This window comes from Eleutherodactylus coqui, chromosome 4 (assembly GCF_035609145.1).
Source record: "Eleutherodactylus coqui strain aEleCoq1 chromosome 4, aEleCoq1.hap1, whole genome shotgun sequence".
NCBI classification, from domain to species: Eukaryota; Metazoa; Chordata; class Amphibia; order Anura; family Eleutherodactylidae; genus Eleutherodactylus; species Eleutherodactylus coqui.
In genome coordinates, this window is record NC_089840.1 from 204985454 (window position 1) to 205002292 (window position 16839).

The 16839-nt window shown below is 45.7% G+C and overlaps 1 protein-coding gene across 1 annotated transcript in view; it reads left to right on the plus strand.

Moving 5' to 3' along the window:
• The first annotated feature begins 4143 nt into the window (after positions 1–4143).
• The window catches only part of NUDT13 (nudix hydrolase 13), a 51185-nt gene continuing 38489 nt past the window's right edge, over positions 4144–16839 (plus strand). The window contains exon 1 of the mRNA XM_066600585.1: positions 4144–4191. The gene's annotated coding sequence lies outside the window, so the exon portion shown is untranslated. The remainder of the gene's footprint in view (positions 4192–16839) is intronic.

Here is a 16839-nt window from a genome sequence, read left to right on the forward strand (position 1 = left end):
AGAGATGAGCGAGCATACTCGCTAAGGGCATTTGCTCGAGCGAGCATTGCCCTTAGCGAGTACCTGCCCGCTCGAGAGAAAAGGTTCAAGTGCTGGCACGGGGGAGCGGTGTGTTGCAGCAGTCAGCAGGGGGAAGCGGGGCTGGGGGGGGGGGAGAGGGAGAGAGAGATCTCCCCTCCGTTCCTCCCCGCTCTCCTCCGCAGCTCCCTGCCGGCACCCGAACCTTTTCTCTCGAGCGGGCAGGTACTCGCTAAGGGCAATGCTCACTCGAGCAATTGCCCTAAGGCTGCATTCAGACGAACGTATATCGGCTCGGTTTTCACACCGAGCCGATATATACGTTGTCCTCGTGTGCAGGGGGGGAGGATGGAAGAGCCAGGAGCAGGAACTGAGCTCCCGCCCCCTCTCTGCCCCTCTGCACTATTTACAATAGGAAGAGGCGGGACGGGGGCAGGGCTAATTCTTGAACCTTGGCCCCGCCCCCATCTTTTTATTGCAAATAGTGCAGAGGGGCGGAGAGGAGGCAGAGAGGGGGCGGGAGCTCAGTTCCTGCTCCTGGCTCTTCCATCCTCCCTCCCCTGCACATGAGGACGACGTATATCGGCTCGGCGCGAAAACTGAGCCGATATACGTTTGTGGGAATGCAGCCTTAGCGAGTATGCTCGCTCATCACTAGTTAATAAGCAATGTATTGATATAAAATGGAGGTAACAGCATGTATGTGGAAATCAGCTTGAAAAAGACCCAGCTGTTGCTGTATATTATGACCAAGAAATGAAAATAAAAGTTACTCATGATCTATAAGTGGTGAGGTTATAATTGTCATACACCATTGCTGCTGTTCCTTTATACTGGAATAAAGTGATGTGAACAGGGTCTTACACACTCCATTCTACCTGACCTTACAGCATATTGTCTGCAGTGTAAATGAGCCAAGAACGCGGGCTGCCTCTTCCCATCCATGCATACAGGAATATAGATATTATTCATATAAAGGTCAATTGTGATTGACATCTTAGGCCGCCTGCACACAGCACATCCGGATGCTGCATGTAGATTTCTGCTGCGGAAGACCTGCGATTCATCGCAGAAATGAACTTAAAATGCTTGCGGATGATCACAGATTCAAGTTTTTCCGCACGGATGTACGCAAATGCATGGCGGATCATCCGTGCGCAAATAAAAAACAAACGCAAGCCTAATGGTGCTTTCCTCCACCTCCCTGTTGGTCTCCAAGCAACTTGAAAAATATACATCTACAAATCCACAATTGAATGCTTCCATAAAGATCAATGTAGCCCGTCCACGCGGAATCCGCACTAAAATGGAGCATTCTGAAATTTATTTTCCGCTTGTGGAATCCACAATTAAAATCCGCATGTGTGCGGCTGGGATCTGTTGTGCTACATAGGTTTCTAGCAGCACAGCCCCACAGGTGTGGAATGATTGAGCTGGCTTGGTGTGGTGTTCTCCTGCTAGCCAAATTACCACCAGTCTGGATGCAGATAAATATCCTCCCTGTGCAAGAGGAAGCTGGTTTCCCTTCACTCTAGGGCAGTGTTCCCAACTCCAGTCCTTAAGGCACCCCAATAGGTCATGTTTTTAGGATATCCTATAGTAAGAACACCAGTGGCAATGTCTGAGGCATTGATAATAGTTATATTACCTGTGCAGTACTGAGGAAATCCTGAAAACATGACCTGTTGGGGTTCCTTGAGGACTGGAGTTGGGAAACATTGCTCTAGGGCTTGTTGGTTTTGCATGCCTGTACATGTTATGTGGGTGAACAGTGTCGTGTCCAGTGTTTGCGCATGTGGCCAGACATTAGGTGTGGCTAGCCCTGTTCTGTGAGTATGGTGTGAACAGTGTCAAGTTCTGTCTGTGCAGGTGGCTAGACATGGGGAGTCAACTGTCCTGTTCTATGTGGTTGTGTGTCTGGCATGCTAACCCTTGTGTGTTGCTGTGTGAATTGTGTTCAGGGTGCCGGTTTGTTCTGGTTCCGTGTATTAACCTTTGAGGGATAGTCAGGACCGAACTTCCAGCGCGGGGCCGCCTTTATTGAGCCGATCATCCCACTTATTTGGTAGGGTCCTGCCATGCTCCCTTTAGCTAGGGGTCAGGTGTCTTGCTAGTATAGGGACCCGCAAGACAACAAGAAGCCTTGAGCGCAGCTTGCGGGCTTAAGTATTATGGCCAATATACGAACCAATACCTCGTACCTTTATAGCTATAACATCTGCTTATGTGTACAGGTATGCATGGCGAGTATGTGTCGTCAGTTGGTTCCTGTTTGTGTCTTCTTCCAGTACGTCCAGTCTGTGTCCATGCTCTGACACTGTTCCCGTTGGTCCCTAAGCCCCTTTTGGGTCACGTTCATGTGGGCCCGGTGTTTGTTTGCCCACACGAACCAAACACTCATGCTTTCCTATAGGGGGACTATAATAGCAGATCATCCGCGTAGGTGCCGACTGCAGATTCCGCAATTCAAATCCACCCATGTGCTGGGAGCCTTAACCCCCGAAAGACCAGAATGTTTTGGCCCTAAAGGACCAAGCACTTTTTAGAGATTTTACCCATGTGCTAGTTTTATGGCCCGCCAAAATTATTTTTGTTGCATTTTTTTCCCCGTCACATACAGGGCTATATTTTAGTACCTTTTTTCAGTTTTTTTTTTTTACATTTTATTAGGGGTAATCTGTACAAAAAGCAAAAAAAAAAACCAGGTACGCAAGGTCACCAGCCGGGGGCAGAGCCGGAATCCGGATTGCCTGTATGCCACCGGCCTTAGAAAGATCCTTTGATCATCTTTCTGTCCATTCTGTGTCTTGTAGATACCAGCACTGCTGTCACATGTGCTCTCTCAAATCAAGAGTCTCCCTTAGGGCTCCTGCACACTTGCATTTTTCCTGTGCAAAAAATTGCAAAGCACCAACTTGCGAAGCGGTTTTAACCTGCCAATCAGAGGCCACAGCGTCAACCTTCATATTCTGGTCACCATGATGCCAGGAGTTCTGGATGGTGACGCTGCAGCCTGATTGGCAGGGGGCAGTCACCCCATTTCGCTGTCTACAAACACTGCTGAAATCGCTGGGCTGTAGCGCCGGAACACCAGGGCTATGCTTTTAAAACATTAATTCTAACTGAACTTCCCCTCAGGTTGCACACCGCAGCACCATGCTCTCCTTGACTCCACAACTCGCACTGGTTGCGCCCCTCTTCTGGGTTAACCCCATGGCTCACCTTTCACACAAACACTGCACCATAGACGAGATGCTCCCCTGGACCCCCTCTCCCTAACATACCCCTGCACAACTATTACCATGCAGACCCCCCTAAACTAGCTATACAGTACTTTATGGAGACGAAGAACAAGATAGAAAGCGCAATACTAGGCATGCAGTACATTCTTGAGACCCCCAGAGCAGCTGTGCAGTATATTGATCAGACCCCCTGCTCCCCCTGGACCACCAAACCAGCCATTCTGTACATCATTCAGACTCTTCAAACAAAGCGGGCAGTACGTACCTACATATTCCGGGACTGCGCCTAAACCCATCTAACCGCGCCACGTTTTCCCTATACAATATAGCGCTACGTAACCGGCGGTGACGCTGCGGCCTGATTGGCAGGGGGCAGTCACCCCATTTCGCTGTCTACAAACACTGCTGAAATCGCAGGGCTGTAGCGCCAGAACACCAGGGCTAAGGACAGGTGTTTAACCCTTTAGGCTATTTTATTTTTAAAACATTCATTCTAACTGAACTTCCCCTTTAATTCACCCTCACAAACTTGCCCTGAGCCTCCAGTGCACCCCCAAAACATCCTACAGCCCCTCATGTGCTCTTCAATTCACTTCCCAGCACCCCACAAGCTCACACAGCCCCTTAGTTTCCCCCCTGCAGCTTCACAGCTGCATCTGCTCCAATGCTCTGAAAAAATTCGCCTCTGCTAAAATCACGTGATCAGGAACTGTCACCTGACCTTCTGACGTCGGACCCTCTTTCTAGCCTCTACCATTGAATTGGCCGGGAGTGCCGAATAGGTCTATGGGAAAAGTAGTTTTGACCGATTACGTTTCTCCTTGTGACCTGCCCTTCACGGCTCACAGGGACTACATTTCCCAGAATTCCCTTGCAATGAACGCTCGTCTGATCCCTGATAGGTACAGAGGGTTGATCTTCCAGAGTGAAAGTAAGTGTATGTTAGTGCAAGTATCGGGGCTGATATAGTCATTAGCACTCTATTCTCTGATTTGTATCATTATCAAAAAAGTCTATTAAATGTATATTATTTATTTTGATAAAAATATTATGAAAATGGCGCATAGTGCAGCAGATTTAGTTAAATGACACAAACAATGATAAATTGTTGGAACTCGCTGTGCATTTTAGACCATTTCCTCATTTCATGTTTTTTTTTGCGAAACGCACGAAAATACAACCCACTTAGCACGCAGACGGAGTGTTTATGTGCTGTGCGATGCAGGTCGCACCCGGGAATGTCAAACTTAACTTGCACCCATGTGAGTGCAGCCTAACACAGCCCATAAGGCACCTCACCTGATATTACCCCGTAAAACGTAATTGATTATAGAACTGAAGACCGCCTCCTGTGTTTTATGGTGCTTTCAAATCCGCGCTGGCTCCGTCACAGATCCGCCACAATCCAACAGCTATTAATTCTGTAATTAGCATCTCTTCTATGTAAATTTTTCATGTCGTGACGTCTTTCAGCCCTTGCGCAAAACTTCTTTCCCATTAAAAAGACTAAACCCCCCCTTTTCAGTTTTACTGAATGTTATGAGAACAACTTTGCAGAACTTTCATCCGTTCACCCATTATACATGGTGAACGGATGGCGGCGTTTAGGCTGCTTTCACACAGGCGACAAAGTTGAGCGATTTTGCCGCAATGCGACAGCAAGAGAAAACGAATGTATGTGAAGCCTGTGCTTTCCAATGGGTTCCTTCACATTAGCGCTGTTTTCTCTGATTCTATATTGCGAACAAAAAAAAAAAAATGGATATATGCTCTATATTGCCGTGATTTGCTCTTTTTTGTAGCCCATGTTTCTCTATGGAGCCTACGTTTTTATCACAGTGCACAAAATCACAGTCTTATGCAATACGACTTTAACATTCTAAAATAAGCCCTACTCCGAAACAAAGCCCTAGCCACACTAAACAAAAAAAAGGGGGAATACCTACCTAAAAGACTCAGTCCGGGTCCTCCTGCTGCTTTCCAGAGCTCCACCAGGCATCCTGCAGTCCTCGTTCGCCCACAGACGATCACTTCCTGGTTGTGGGATTCATTAATCCTGCCTTCAGGAAGCGATGGCTCTGATTGGTTGATTTAGAGCTGTTCGGCCAATCAATTTAGCGCTGGATAAACCAATTACAGCCATTGCATTGGTTCATCCAGTGCTGCATTGAGTATCGGTTGAAGAACCAATCAACAGCCAGTGTGTGTGGAGGCGGGATTTATGAATTGTCTGAGCCGAAACAGAATTTCTTTTTCTTTAAATTAAACCTTTTTGAACGTATTTTTTAGTCCCTCAATGGGACTTGAAGATGCGATAGCTACCGTATTTCCTCCAAAATAAGACCCTGTCTTATATTAATTCTTGCCCCAAAAGAGGCACAGGATTTTATTTTCGGGGAGGTTTCATTTTAGTTACAGGCTCGGTCCACGTCCATCACGCTGCTCTGCGGAGGTCCGCGTTGTTCTTCAGTCCTGGCCGCTCATACATCATCACTTCCTGGTTATGGGATTCATAAATCCTGCCTCCAGGAAGCGATGGCTGCAATTAGTTCTCAAGCGCTGCTCAGCCAATCAGTGCTTCGCTCGATGAACCAATCACAGCCATCACATTGGTTCATCCAGCACTGCATTGATTGGCTGAGCCACGGCGCTCAAAAACCAATCGAAGCCATTGCGCCTGCTAGGTAATATATTTATCTTCTTTTATGTAGTGTAGCCAGGGCTTCTTTTCAGGGTAGGGCTTATATTTCAAGCCCCTCCCTCCCCCTGAAAATCTCAAAAAATCAGGGTAGAGCTTATTTAAGGTTTAGGTACACTGCATTACTTATGTAGTGCATTGTACTATGCCTATGACAGCAGCCTATTAGACTCTGCCGGAGACGGGTTCTAATGGATTGAGTTACATGGCAGACACATAGGGCTTTGTCAAGCTTCCGGTTGCAATCACACTTCGGGATGCTGAAGAGTGACAGAAAGATCCTCCACCCACTGTCATCTGGTTAGGTGCTGCAGTTGCTATTGATTCTGGAATGTTAGGGGTTAAACTGCTAGGATCTGAGGTTTCTCCACACCTGACAGTTAGAGCAAGAGCCTGGCCCATTTAAAAGCCCATTAGTGAGGGCAGTAAAAAGGCGTATAAGCCCTAAGTCACTAAGCCCACCGGCGTGAAATGTGCAGTGCTATATTGGCCCGGCCGGGCGCTTTTACACCGTGGGAGTACGGTCATGTGATCTGATGCACTGGAATCCAATGCATCAGATCGTAGCATATATCGTCCGGCCGTGAAAACAGTGGCCGACATACGCTCGTGTGAAAGAGCCCTTAGGGTGCCTTCACATTTTCGATCGTGATATCGCTGTGTTTTTTTAAACACTAATGCCAATAGGACTTTCTAATGTTAGAGACACATTGCACAAAAATCGCAAAGCACAAACTTGCAATTTTTGTGCAATGCCTTTTTAACATTAAAAAGTTCTATTGGCATTTGCGTAAAAAAAATGCAGCGATATCACGTTCGCATGAGAAATACAAGTATTTAAAAAAAAATCTGTACTCCACATGACCAGCGGCCGAGCGGCCGCCGCCATTCGCAATAGTTTGCAGCTACGCAGGGTTGCCGGCCGGGGTCACAGCCATATTTCGCTGCGTGATCTCTAATTCGGAATCCAATCCGGTCCTGTGCAGCCGGCCTAAGAGAGAGACATAGTGTTAATAAAGTTCTTGCCCGTTCCCGCGTACATGACCAGAAGGAGTGGCAGGTAGTTACTGGTGTCTGACCTATTGGAGCTTCCATGGGATAAGCTGAGATGAGAGGGGGTTAGGGATTGGTTTACAGATGTGAGCGCATCTCGATGACGTCATAGCGGGAAGTTCTGAATGCTCAGCGTGATTTTTTTCTCCTTTTATTATAGCCTTGCCCTCAGAGGGTGCTGCTGTCCAGGGCTATAGTAACATTGTATTCTAGTGGCAGCTAGCGTCAGCACACTGAGATATATGGGTTATCCGTCAGGAATACAGTATACTTTGGTTATGCAAATACCATCAGGACCTTTAGTATAGTTGTAGTAGACATGATAATTGATTAGTATAAAATGTCTATTGATTTATATAAACCAATGTGTTATGCTGTTGTAATGACTTTTAGCTCTGGAGTTTGATCGACACACAATCTAATCATAGTATATACTAGACAATGGGATGGTGAAGGATGTCTGATATAATGTTAGCTAAGTACATAGGGATTGCACAAGAAGCCTCTAAGAGTTAAGGGCCATAGTGTTATGTGTATATCCTGTGTTCAATACTGAGTGTTTACCTAGGCCCCCTTCCACTCCTCACACAATCTATTTAAACAATGATTTGTCAACTACACAGAATTCCTTAAGGTTGTCTGCATGCTAAAGCAGACAAAGGCCACACTATGGCGGACGTGAGGAAGGGTGGGTAGGGAGGCGGGAGATTCTATATAATCCAGCGAATAAGAATATATATATGTTACTGATGTAATCTGTTAAACGCCCATAAAGGGCAGGTGTTATCCTTTTCAATAAAAAGGCCTGTCTGGATGTCTCTCCCAGAAGAGCCATTTTTAACATGAGATTGATACCTCGTGTTGGACTTGGTCAGTGTGCGCATACTGCTTCTACACAATTAGGAAGCTGCAGAATACCCTGAAGCCTGCTGGAGAAAACCCTATTCCAGCTCATAGTCAAACGCAGTCTGCAAATTTTAATACATATAATAGTTCATATAATAAAATAATAAGTTTTATGGGGGTAATATCAGGATAATGTTCCTTATGGGCTGTGTTATAGTGGAGATGATTGGATAGGCTGACTCCCATGAGGGGCAGTATATGAATCTTGCCCTGATGCATAAATGTATATAGTGTCATAAGACTTTATACTGAATCACTAGGAGGCCGTCATTTCCACGCTGATTAGACTACATAAACACTTGGCTGGACGAAATACCGCAGCATTCCGCACTACTTTGAGAAAATTCTGTCTGTCGCACCGGAAGCTAGTCAGACCTCATATTAGTTAGTCAGATCTGTCTGGTGACGCATGGATCCAGTAGTTCTAGAATTGTTGTTGAGCCTCGAGGATGCAGCCGAACGCCGGAGATAGAGCAGAGGCTTGGTGCAGTTGTAAATTTGCCTTAATTGAAAATGACCCTGGTGTAGAAGTAGTGATCCCAAACACATTAATTTCAAATTTAGTTCAGATGATTTACGAGCAGCAATGGTGGTTTCACGCCTGCGCTGGGGATTCCGCTTTCCTGCTCCGTTCGTTAGTTGGCGCACCAGCATTGTGTTTATCTGCAATTTGCTTGACTCGTCTGAACAATTCTTGACAACCTTCTTCGACCCTATTCTCTCTCATTGATTGTTTTCCCTCTATCACAGCGTTCACTGCATACCACAACTCCATTGTAAGTTTGGCAGTTTCTGAAGTAATGGCCCTGATGAGTTTAACCCCTTAGTGACCACCCTATAGTGTTTTTACGTCCTGCAGCTGCAGGACGTGTATGGAGGGAGGTAGCGGCGCTATCTCCCTCCATACAGCGCGGGCATCAGCTGTTCATTACAGCTGACACCCGCAGGCAATAGCCACGCTTGGCCGATCGCGGCTATTCTGACAGCGGCATTTAAATCCCCCGAACGCTGTTTGGGGGTCCCGCACGGCCCCCCCCGCGGTGAGATCGGGAGATCCATTACGTCATACTGCAGGAGCGATCAAAGCATCGCATGTTAAAGTCCCCTAGGGGGACTTCAAAGTAAAGTTAAAAAAAACAATAAAGTTTTTTAAATTGTAAAAAAAAAAAAGTTATAAAAGTTTAAATCACCCCCCTTTTGCCATATCAATTACTAAAAAAATCTAAATCATAAAATAAAAATATGTATTTGGTATCGCCGTGTCCGTAAAAGTCCGATCTATCAAAGTAGTGCATTATTTTTCCTGCACGGTGAACGTCGTCCGAAAAAGAAAAAAAAGAATGCCAGAAATACACTTTTTTAGTTACCCTGTCTTCCAGAAAAAATGCAATAAAAAGCGATCAAAAAGTAGTATGTATTCCAAATTGATACTATCGGAAACTACAGGACATCCCGCAAAAATTGAGCCCTTGCTCAACTACGTCCACAGAAAAATAAAAAAGTTATTGCGCGCACAAAATGACCGCAGAAAATAATTGAAAAAAATTAAATATCTTAAAAAAAAATACAAGTAGTACAGCAAAAAAAAACTATATAAGTTTGGTATCGTAGTAATCATACTGACCCATAAAATAAAAATATCAGGTCGTTTTTATTGCAGTTTGTGTGCCGTAGAAACAGGACGCACCGAAAGATGGTGGAATGTCGTTTTTTTTTCCATTTCTCTCCGCTAAGAATTTTTAAAAAGTTTTTCAGTACATTATATGGTACAATAAATAGTGCCATTGAAAAATACAACTCGTCCCGCAAAAAACAAGCCCACATACAGCGACGTCGATGGATAAATAAAGGAGCTACGATTTTTTAAAAGGGAGTAGGAAAAAACAAAAATGGAAAAAAGCAAAAAAGCCCGGTCACTAAGGGGTTAAGCTACGATGACCTCGCCTCCTTCGAAGGTGCTCAGATCACTTCATTTTCCCATTCTAATGTGGATTCAGACTGAAACTAATCCACTCAAAGATTGTCATGATTTTATTCTGCACTCCGGGGTCACGTGTGTTCATTTCCATACAGGAGAGCCCCAATCCAGAAAGTGGTTCAAATAAAGTGGCCATTCGGTATAGTATATGGCAGTGATGGCGAACCTTTTAGAGACTGAGTGCCCAAACTGCACCCCAAAACCCACTTATCTATCACAAAGTGCCAACATGTCAGCGGGCGGGGCTTATCATGGCATATGATTTTATCTCTGTCGTTATAAAAAGGACAGGGGTGCTTCAAAATAGACAGGGAGGAACGCCCTGTGTTTTTTTACCTAGCTGGAGCCCTGGAGCAGCATGGGTGTGTATTTTGACTGGAAATCAGCTGCGTACTCGCAGCAGATGTCATACTATACGGCGCTCCCCCTCACCTCCTCTGAAGGCTTCCCGCTGTCAGTGCTCCTCGGCTTCTGGTTCCCAGTGGCCTGTAGTGGCCTCACCTCTCCAGCATCACCTGACCAGGGCGCTGGGAACCGGAAGCCGGGGAGCGCTGACAGCGGGAAACCTATGGAGGAGGCGAGGGGGAGCGCTGCATAGCATGAAATCAGCTGTGGATATGCGGCTGATTTCCAGTCAAAATCCTCTCCAGTGGTACAAATTTTGACTGTTTTTTTGGATGTGGAAATGCTGCGAAATTTGCCACAGAAATTTCCTCTGCGGACATTCCACAGCATTTCCGCCACATGTAAACATACCCTGTCAGCTTGAGATATGCGGTCACATGCAGAGTGGCCTCAGTAGTAATAGTGTCCCCTATATAGGCCCTAGTAGTAATAGTGACCCCCCACAGTGGCCTCATTAGTAATAGTGTCCCCTATATTAACCCCAGTAGTAATAGTGACCCCCGCAGTGGCTCCAGTAGTAATAGTGTCCATTAAAATTGGCCCTAGTAGCAATAGTGACCCCAACAGTGGCCTCAGTAATAATAGTTTCTTTTATATTGGCCACAGTAGTAATAGTGACCGCCAAAGTGGCCTGAGTAGTAATAGCGCCCCTCTGAGACCGATATACTTATCTCCTCCTTGTCATTGCAGCGCCACTGCTTCTCTGCGTTGCTACGGGAGGAAGTGTGTGTGCCCGGACACCTCCTCCCTTTTTCTCTTCTCCTGCGGAACCAAGGAGGAGAGGTCAGGGGAGGAAGATCCCAGGTGCACAAACTGAAATTAGGATCAGTGGCACCCTGGGTGGTAATCACTATCGTGGTGAGCAGCCATTGGTGCGCGTGCCAACAAAGAGCTCTGTGTGTCTCCTCTAGCTCGCGTGCCATAGGTTCGCCACCATGGGTATATGCCATCTTTACACACTGCGTAAGCGCAGTATTTACAGTACAAGTCATGTCTAGGTGATTTAAAAAAATCTTCACAAGCTGGAAAGTTTCCTCTATGAATCTGTTTTTGAAAAATACTGCAGATTCTAAATACTGAGCATGTCTATTTAACCTACCGTACTGATTCATTCTCAGAATTTAACCCTTGAACTAAAAGGGTTGAATCTTGCAATTACAAACGCAGCCAAATCTGCACCATTTAGGTACGGATTTGGCCACGCTGTGAATTTGGTGTATATTTGCTGTGTTTTCTGCTTTGGAAAGCCTGCAGTGAATATGTCAGACATAAGGTTAACTAAGTGTAAAGTTATTTAGCGTACGGTCCTACGAAGCGGTCGCTGTGTGGCTGGTTTGCAGCAACAATGCAGCTGACAACCCCGTGGTAATGCAGTTCTGTATGGTTAGCGGTTACGCGGTGTTAGGGATCTTTTCGCTATGCCGTCCCTGAATTCCGTACCATAATCCGCTTTGCTAACCGGGTTTTGATATAGAATTGCCAGCAGCATTCTGCTATTTTTAATTGCGCACTATAATCTGCACGTAAGCAGTGCGGATGTGGGGGCTGAATATTCCACAGGAGAGTATGTTCCGCAATGCTGTGAACCGTCCCTTAGGCAAACTATGTGGCTGTCAACAACTTACAGCTAGTGGAGGCTTAAGTCATTAGCATGGATCTGTACCATGTACAAACAGCAATTGTCCAAATATCTACTCGAGAGATTCACACTGTTCCTGTGCTACAAGTTCTGCCAAAGTCTTAAGTAAATTTGAAGAGATTGTCTGACATTATTCTTTTGGAAAATAGCATTTAGATCCAGACAACATGTACAGGTCACTCAGTAATGTTTCTTGATTATGTTATTTTTGAGAAGGTAACAATCCATGGATGAACTACTATATTTTTCTTACTATAAGACGCCGTTATCGTCCAGATGCAGGGGGGTCTGATAGATCCAGAGACCCCTGACCGCTGCCTTAATGATCCGGTAAATGCTGATACATCGGGAGAACTCTGTAGCCATACATAGCGCACAGTCCTGCTTCTTTTGTCCAGATCAGTCCCCTCCAGCAAATAACACTGGAGATCAGTTACATATCTCCCCCGGGGTGCAGGACCTCCTTTGTGCATACAGGGACAGATACAGAGCAAAGGTCTTGCAGTAGCAGCAGGACCTCTGATGATGTCCTAACCATGTAACCAGGAGCAGCTAGGGGGTCATGTATTACTATACTTGTATGGGGGGATTTAGTGGTAATAACATCAGTGTTTAACATGCCAGCTGCAGATGTGTGTGTGTGTGCATGTAGCAGAGCTGTGTGTATATGCCGCAGAGTTATGTGTGCTGTGCGCATGTACAATGTGCTGTGTATGTGTATAAGGGCTCCTGCTCACAGGCTGATATATGCTGCTGAATCTGCAGTCGGCATCTGCACCACGGAATTGCAGTAAATACCGCCCGTTACTTGCTATGGAGAGGAAAATTCGCAGCATGCTCCATTTTCATGCAGAAGTCAGTGGAAGCTGTTCGGGCTTAGCGACGTCACGTTCAAAAACAACATTCGCTGGCACCCGAATCTTTAGAGACGAGCGATCAGGTACTCGCATAAGGCACTACTCGCTCAAGTAGTTTTCCTTAGCGAGTACGCTCGCTCATCTCTATTCTTCACGTATTACACATGCAGTGTATGGCCGTGTGATACATGGTGAATGCAGTCAGTGGAAGTAAATGGATTTTGACATTCACATAAGCATATCTACACAGCATGTAGATACACGCGAGAAGAAGAATACAGCATGCTCTATTTCTTGGTGTACCACGCAGCGTGAGCCCTATTCTCTTCTATGGGCAGCTTATACAATGCTGCCCATACACAATACATTGTGTATGGGCGGCGATACATACGCGCCCCTATTTAAAAAATGACAGTCACACTGCGCATGACCCCGTGCATGAGATACGCAGTTATGCGCAATGTACTCGCTGCCATACGCAGCGGTAGCCGCCATCACACAGACCGGTAAAATGATGCGGGACTCTTACAGCGTTTTACGTATACGGTCGTGTGAATGAGCCCTATGAAATATATTTTCCTGTTTTCTATTGCCTAGACCTGGGGGTGCGTCTTATAGTCCGAAAAATACCGTAGGTCAGTTTGTCTCCTATAGAAAGTGCAATGTATGGGTTATATGGATAACCAGAAATGGAAACGGCGTGGGAGCTTTTCTGGCAATACGGTAATCTATTTGGGGAAAAAAAGTGCTGAAAGGATTGTTTGTTGTTTTATTACGAGAACGGATTACATTTTTGTACATGGAAAAACACGAAGTCGTGCCTAGATTGGCAAAAAGGATTATGATGGTGTTAGCTTGTTAGGGATGGATTGTCCTGGTATTAGGCATTTCCAGATGGGAACATCTGCTTTCCATTAGTGCAATGAAAAATCTAGACCATTACTACATGGCTGGCAAGCAGCGCAGGGGAAACTGCAAATGAACAATTGTGGATGAAGACATTTGGAATCGTGAGTGATACAATGTGAGCGGGGAGATAAGCACTTACAGTATAGTCTATGCCGTCTGTCTGGCAGGTCACATGCAGAGTCACCCTGTAGAAGTGCCCATTGGCATAGCTGAGAGTTTTATTAATCTGCAGGGCAACAAGCTGATGGACTTCACGTCGTCTAAACTTAGATAACCCCTTTAACCCGTTAAGGACCAGGCTGTTATGTACCTTGAGGGCTGATTCACACTCCCATATATCGAGGCGGGCCGGGCTGGGAGCAGTGCACGCTGTGATTTTGATAGCGGCATTTTACTGCCATTTTCGGGCGCAGGTTACTGCGTCTAACAGTGTTTTTTAACGCACCCCCACCATTGTGATCGGGGATGACATGCATTAAAAACGAGAAATGGTGCAAAATAGAGCACACAGCACTCAAAAATCAAGGAGTTAGATAACACTGCGTTTGAGCACATGTCTGTGAGGCGCCATTAAAATCAATGGGAGCGTTATACCGCAATTACCGCAGTATTTAAAATGCTGCGGTAATCGCTGTAAAAAGTGCATGTGTTAGAATGGCCTTAGGTCCACAACATAGTAAGGTGTCAAAACATTTTATTGATCTGGGAGAACCGTTATCTGATAATGTTAAGATATAGATATAGAGAGAGGTACAGAAGGAGAAGGGCAAGAAGAAAAAACTGGTGGGGGGAGGTGGATCTGGGGTTGTGGGGGGAAACAGACAGGCTGACAGAAAAGTCGATCTTTGGTGGACATGGGGCCAAAATAGAAGATGGGGTATATCACAACTTGAAGGGCAGATATTCCTCTACAAAGCACCGCCAATAGCACCTGGAGTGTAGACATTTGTCCTCACATTCCGGAAGAGAGGCCGTCAAGTCTTCCATTAGTTTCACTTCTTGGAGTTTCTGAAACCAGAGACATATAGATTGTGGAGTCACTTGTCTCTATAGTGTAGGGCTGCATGGACGAGCCACGTTGAGCAGGTGGTGAATGATTAATTTCTTATAATTGGGCCAAGAAATGTTGATCAGATGGAGAAGGAAGAAACCAGGAGATTTAGGTGGCGTATAGTCTGCAAATCGGGACGTAATGCAGCAGACGGCCTCACAGAAGTCGGTCGTATTTACTTAAACTTATTAAAATAAAACAGTTTCTACCCCTAGATATTCCAGGACTTCCGTTATTATTGTGTCAAGGTGGTCACACCTGCTCAGTCTTGCTTCTCTCTCTGCTGCACTAGGTATGTGGCGGGATCCCTGGTGTGGTGCTTCTGAAGTTGCTACATCTTCTCTGCTTGTGAGAGGAGGAACAATGTCAGTTATTATAACACTATCTCACTCTGTTATCACTTGTTCAGCATCTTCTCTGATTTTTTTTTTACCATTTAAGGGCTCAGTCACACAAGCGTTTTTTGTGTTTGCGATTCGCATCTATGAGAACCAATGCTTTTCAATGGCAGTGGTCAAATATCCGGTTTTTACCTGTGCAAAAAATTTGCACCGGTAAAAAATAGGACAGCGAATTGCAAAACGCAACTAAATGCGGCAGCAGGATTCTTTAGATGTGAAACCTCTGGATGCTGTCACATCCAGGGGTTTCACCTTGTGGTCAATGGGGCCAGCGGCAGCAGTGGTGGCCCCATTGACAACATACAGAGCAGATCGCGATCTTCTGCTACAACTGTCTCCAGCACTATCACAGTGTTCAGTGACAAGGGGACTCTCTGCGGGCATGAAGAGTTCCCCTGCCACAGCTGTGGCACAGGAGCACAATGTTTTCCCATTGCTTCTTTAAATGTAAGCCCTCCCTAAAAATCATCCCTAGAATGTTTAAAAAAAAAAAAAATACTCACCTCTCTGCCGCTGCCGAGGCTCAGGCATTTGTAGCCGCTTGGTCCTCCTGAACTGCTCTGAAGTTCTTTCAGCAAGCGGGATTTAAAATCCCCGCCTGTTGAAAAGGCTGTGTCTGATTGGCTGAGCGCTTAGCCAATCATAGGCAGCGCCCAGCCATTCATTGAATGACCGCTGAGCACTGCCTGTGATTGGTCCCTGCGCTCAGCCAATCACAGGCAGTGCTCAGCCATTCATTGAATTCAGGCATTCATTGAATTTTAAATCCCTGCCTGCTGAAACAACTTCAGAGCAATTCAGGAGGACCAAGCGGCTAGATGCGCCTGAGCCCCGGGAGCGGCAGAGAGGTGAGTATATATTTTTAAAATTTTTTTTACACCTGCTAGGGATGATTTTCAGGGAGGGGTTTAAATAAAATAAAGTTGAGGGAATGTAGACGTACTCCGAGTATATTTAAACTGCTTTATTGAAGATGTGCTAATGAAACAAAGCTTTGAATGAAACTTTGTTTCATTAGCACATCTTTAATAAAGCAGTTTAAATATACTCGGAGTACGTCCACATTCTCTCAACTTTATTTTACATAAGTGAAGTGTAACCATCCGGACCGAATGGTAAAGGACGTGAGTATATATAGCCGCATGCTTCAAAAATATACGATCACAGACCACAACAGCAAGGTGAGATTTTCATTTCTCTCAATTTAAAGTTTATATTTAAAGCCTTTCCCCCGAAAATCACTGCAGGGGTTGCTGGCAATCCACTGCTTTCAATGGGGCTGCAGAAGCGCTGGCCCCATTAACAGCAATGGGAGAACATCGCGCTCCTGTGCCACAGCTGTTGCAGGGGAACTCTTCATCCCCGTGGGGAGTCTCCCTGTCACTGAACACTGTGATAGTGCTGTCACAGTGTTTAGTGATGAGGGGACTCCCCGCGGAGATGAAGAAATCCTCCGCCACAGCTGTGGCAGAAGATCGCGATTTTCTCTGTATGTTGTCGATGGGGCCGCCGCTGCTGCCACTGGCCCGACTGACCACAAGGTGAAACCCCTGGATGTGTCACAGCTGCAGCAGGGGATGGCGATGCAACTGCACTTTATGTGCAAATTTTGAATGCACGCACCCAAGTGCGATATTTTTATTTTACTTTTTTTACCGTGACACCCACCTCAGTCTTGTGAA